This window comes from Narcine bancroftii, chromosome 4 (assembly GCF_036971445.1).
Source record: "Narcine bancroftii isolate sNarBan1 chromosome 4, sNarBan1.hap1, whole genome shotgun sequence".
Taxonomy (NCBI): domain Eukaryota; kingdom Metazoa; phylum Chordata; class Chondrichthyes; order Torpediniformes; family Narcinidae; genus Narcine; species Narcine bancroftii.
In genome coordinates, this window is record NC_091472.1 from 203559658 (window position 1) to 203565522 (window position 5865).

Here is a 5865-nt window from a genome sequence, read left to right on the forward strand (position 1 = left end):
TATTTTCAACTCTTTATAAGACAACATTCCTACAACATCCAACATTTTCCTTATTCTCCTATTTCTATCTTATTTATCCCCAATCTCCCCTTCACCTCCTGAGTTGTCCTTTATCCCTTGTCGGACAACCACATCTCCCCTCTCCATTTGGGTTTGCGAATTCACTCGCAAGCGTCATCTGATTTCGCAGTGACCGCAACTCCTCCCCACCCAGCCCCCCCAGAAAAGATTTCACTTTTCATATGTAACAAAGGTCACTCTTTTAGTTCCCTCCTTATTCCCTCTATTCCATTTCCTTCCCTTATTAATTCTTGTCTATACTATCTATATTTTCCTCTAAATACGGATACATTCATGTATGCACATTATACATATACACTCTTATACCTCTTTACCCACATACATATCAATCGTGGTCATTTTTACTCTCATTACACGTCTTCATCCCTCAGTCTATTTTGTAATTGTTCTGCAAATTTTCGTGCTTCTTCTGGATCCGAGAATAGTCTGTTTTGTTGTCCTGGAATAAATATTTTCAATACCACTGGATGCTTTAGTATAAATTTATACCCTTTCTTCCATAAAATCGCCTTTGCTGTATTGAACTCCTTTCTCTTCTTCAGGAGTTCAAAACTTATATCTGGATAAATGAAGATTTTTTGCCCTTTGTACTCCAGTGCTTGTTGCCCTCTCTTTCTTTTTCCATTGTCTTCTCCAGTACCTTTTCTCTTGTAGTATATCTTAGGAATTTTACTAAAATAGATCTTGGTTTTTGTTGTGGTTGTGGTTTACAGGCCAATGCTCTATGTGCCCTTTCTATTTCCATTTCTTGCTGTAGTTCTGGACATCCTAGGATCCTAGGGATCCAATCTTTTATAAACTCTCTCATATTCTTGCCTTCTTCATCTTCCTTAAGGCCCACTATCTTTATGTTATTTCTTCTGTTATAATTTTCCATTATATCTATTTTCTGAGCTAACATATCTTGTGTCTCTATAACTTTTTTATTAGATTCCTCTAATTTCTTTTTTAAGTCCTCTACCTCCATTTCTACTGCTGCTTCCCGCTCTTCCATCTTGTCCATTCTCTTTCCCATTTCTGTTAAGGTCATATCTATTTTATTCATTTTCTCTTCTGTATTCTTTATTCTTCTTCTTAAATCATTAAATTCTTGCGCTTTCCATTCTTTAAATGACTCCATGTATTCTTTAATAAGAGAAAGTATATCCTTTATCTTGCCTTTCCCTTCTTCTTCTATTTCACTGTACTCTTCCTCTTCCTCTTCTTCTTCCTCTGGGTTGGCCATCTGTTGTTTCTTTGTTGCCCTTTTCTTCTCCTCTTTCTTGTTTTCGTTGTCTTCTGTGTTCTCCTCTTGCTGCAGGTGTTCTGCAGCTGTCATTGCCGGCTGTGGAGATCGACTCCCCAGCTGGTCACCCCTCCCGTCGGTGTGTTTTTTTGCATGCGCGGTTGCGCACTTTTACTCGGCTCAGCAAGCCATTTTTGTAGTCCACTTTCTACCGACCTGAGGGAGTGGGTTTCTCTCTCCACCGCGGGCCTCTTCGAACAGGTAAGGCCTTCTCCTTCTTCTTCCGTTGTCTTCTCTTCCTCTCTTCTTACCGTTGATTTCGATTTTTCTTTTTTCGTCGCCATCTTCTTTCCACCTTTATACTCACTTTTCTTTAATTTTTATTTTTGTGCCTTTGTGTTTTCCTTTGTTTTTTCCGACTTTTCTGGAGAGGGCTGGGGTTCACCGTCCGGCCACTACTCCATCACGTGACTCCTCAAATAATTTCTATGTTGATTATTGTCTCACTTCAGTGGTTTCAGAAAAAGAAGCAACAAATTTTTTATCAAGTTAACAAAGATCTGTAATAAAGGAGGTTTCTTCCTTATGAAATGAATTAACAACTTGATTTAAAGTCAAGAGGCATCCACACTGTAATAATGGAATATTCCAGAAGTGTTAGGAACCAGTCTGTGAATTGTGCAGTTTGAAATTGAGCCAAGGTCTGGCCTGTGATCTTGAAAAGATAAGCCAGAGCTTTGGTAGTAGAATTGGCAGGAAGCCAAGATAATGTTATAGTAAATAACCAGGGATAAGAAAGCTTGTATGCAGAACCACACAGAGACACCCAGATGAAACTCTCTTAAGGGGACCAAGATACAAAATTTGTTTACAGCTTCCAGGAACCAGGAGAAGCCAGAGCAAAAGCCAGGTTGCAGTATGAAGAACCAAAGTTGGATAAGAAGAAGTCTCGTCAGGCTAAAGATCTCAAAGAACTGTTTGATCATGAGTTGAGCCAGTAAGGCAGATCAACAACACTTGGCAAGAGGTTGGAGCCAGTAGCCAAAGAAGAAGTGGCTTCAACTAGCAAGCAAGAAGAAAACTCTGTAAAGGCACTACAGGCCTCATTCACTGCTTAAAAGTTAGTGGAACTAGAACAGATATGTTGCATGAAAGAGCCATTGACAGGGTGGAATGGGAATATCTATTTACTGTGTTATAAAAATTTAATTTTGCTCCCCAATTTATCAATTGCATAAAATGTATATATTTATTTGCTACAGCTTCAGTTTTTACAAACTCAATTAAATCCAAACATTTTAAATTGCATTTTAGAACTAGACAAGACTGCCCTTTTAACCATTTGCTATTGAACCTGGTGTTGGAACCTTTAGCCGTGGGCTTTCAATAATTGGATGAAATTTCTGGAATTACAATAGCTGGAGGTGTCCATAAACTGTCTCGTTTTGCAGATGACATTTTGCTGTATGTATAAAACCCAAATCGATCGATTCCCTCTGTTCAATCTCTTCTTCAGCAATGTTGCCGATTTTCAGGATAATAGTTAAATTTGCAGAAAAGTGAGATGTTCATATTGGACTCTTCTAACTCTTTACATTCCTCTTTTCCTTTTAAAATAGTCAATAATCAATTTAATTATCTGGGTATTACTGTCACTAGGAAATCTAATAACCTGTATAAGGAAAATTTTCTTACCATACTGAGTCATAATAAGAAGTCCTTGACTCAAATCATGTCCTTGACAAAGGGAAATTACAGACAGTACCAACAAGGGAGTCAATTTAAATGGCCACAAGAGGGCATTAAATATTTGGGGTAAAGGTAGATAAGGATTTACGCAATTTATATAAACTCAATTATCTCCCTTTGCTCCGGAATATTGAGGAGGGCCTTGGTAGAAGGAGAACCCTGCCCATAACTTTGGTGGGCAGAGTTAATTGCATTAAAACGAAGGTGATGCCAAAACTACAGTATCTATTTTAGTCCTTTCCCATTTCATTGCCCCAGGGCTTCTTTAAGATGCTCAACAGATGTGTCAGAAAGTTCCTGTTGAATGGTAAAGTGGCTAGAATCTCCATTGAAATGTTGACTTGGGATTATAAATTAGGAAGTCTGAAATTGCTCGATTTTAAAAAATATTATTGGGCTACTCAGTTTGAGGGAGATGGTACCCCCTCCTGGGCACAAATTGGACTACACATGGTAGGAGAAAAGATAGCAGGAGAGTTTATATATAAATGGGACACTAAATTGATATCAAAGCAAACAGATAACCCCATATTAGAACATGTAGTTCAGACGTGGCAAAAAATAAATCAATGTATTGGAATAAAGGTGGGGATATCTTCTAAAGTGCCCTTGACCCAGAACAAAATAATACCCATGACTCTGGTTAATAAGATCCTGGACACCTGGTGCAGAAGGGGATCAGATATATTGAGGATTGTTATGAACAAAGGCAGCTCAGGTCATTGAACAGCTACTGAATAAATATAATTTGTCTAATAAAACTTTCTTCTGTAATCCTCAGCTAAGATCTTTCTTAAGGGATAATTTGGGACCATCTATGGCCCTGCCCATGTGTAGTGACATGGAGATTCTAATTCAAAGGGGAATATGCACAAGTTCATCTCTATGATGCATCTCTTATTCCAAAATGAGGGTCCGTAGCCAGGCTTACACAGGTTGAGAGAAAGATGGAGATGGACTTGGGCACAACAATCCATGAGGAGTGCTGGTCAGATTTGTGTCTGGACAGCATGACAGCAGTTATTAATGCCAGGTACAGGTTGGTGCAATACAACTTCCTACCTCAACTATACCTCACACACAAAAACTACATAAATCTAAATCAGAAACCTCGGAAATGTGCTTTAGGTATGGTGTGGAGATTGGAACCTTTATCCATTCAACCTGGCTGTGTACAAAGGTGAGATCCTTCTGGGAGGACTGGGGGCATGTTCTGAAAAAAATTAAAAAGGTGGATTTTCCCCAGGATCTGGAGTTGTGCCTTCTGGGAAACATTATGGACTTGAGTTTTAAATTGTCCAAATACCAAATTCAATCTGTGAAAGTCACCTTATCAGTAGCCAGGAAATGTTTAGTGGATATATGGAATACACGATACATGATGGAATCCCATGCAATTTAAGGAGGAACTCTGACACGTCTGTTAGAGTGTGGCAACCCTGTCTGAAACACATTGGTGTGCAGATATAATTCTACCCCTTCTGAATAAAGATGTCAGTTGTGAAATGATTGGGATCAATGAAGGGGGCCGTGGTGCAGATGACGGGCTCTTGTATTTAGTTCCTTATCTTTTGAATATTTTATTTTTTGTTTTCTATCAATAAAGAAACATCACGGACTCTTCCAGAATATATCAATATCTCCCAGCAATCTACATTCATGTGGTGTTTCTCCCCCTCCAATTCCCACCCCCCCCAAAAAAAACCAAGGGAAAGACGGAGAAAAGTAAAAGGAGAGAGGCTGGTTATGGGGTTGAAGCTTTCAGTAAGTGTCCATGGAGGCAATGGGGCCACCCCCTTATATAATTACTTCCATTAATCCATCTGTTGGTAGATCTCTGTAAGTCTTTTTATAAGGGTGTGGCTCCCGTGCATGTCAGATATAACTGTCGTATTTTAACAAAAAGTGCTATGTTGGTTTGTAAGATTATAATTTTTTTCCATGGGAATACAGTTATGCATCTCGATCATCCACTTACTGGTATGAAGAGGGGAGTCAGATTTCAAAGTCACTGCTTGGCTTATTTTTCTTTTGCTCATGGACAAAGAAATAAATATGAATTGAATTTGGAGTTTGGTTAATTTGTAGCTTATGTTCATAAGGTTATCCAGCAGATACAACATTAGATCCATCGGGAAGGTTACCTTCATTATTCTGGTAAGTATATCAGCTGAATCCTGCCAAAATGGGGCTACCCCTGCCAATGCCAAGTTGCCAGGATTTTATGGGCATCAATTCATTATGAGTCGGTGATGCCTTTGGCGATATTTCCACTTTCTCTCCAAGTCACCTTCAATCTTTTCCAGCATAGGGAGGTAGTTAATTTTTTTTAAATATTTTTTTTATTTAGTAATTCACCATGAACCACATCAGTAAAAATATATAGAAATATTCAGCATTAAAATATACACAGTGACATTTCCATTTCCCACCCTCCCCACCTCCTATAACTTAAAGAAAGAAGAAGAAATAAATAAACAATAGAAGAACACAAAAGAGAAGAAAAAGAAATCGTGTCAACCAAAAATTCCATATTTAAGTATTGTTGTACCTGTAACACCTCTTGAAGAGATGGAGGTCTGAAATCGGCAGTTTCTAATATAAACTATGTATGGTTCCCAAATTTGTTCAAATAAAGTGTAATTGTCTTTTAGATTGTAGGTAATTTTTTCTAATGGAATACACTTGTTCATTTCTATGTACCGTTAATGTATTTTTAAGGTTGCCTCCGTTTTTCACGTTATCATTATGCATTTTTTTGCTACTGCAAGTGCAATCATAATAAATCTTTTTTGACCCCTTTCTAATTT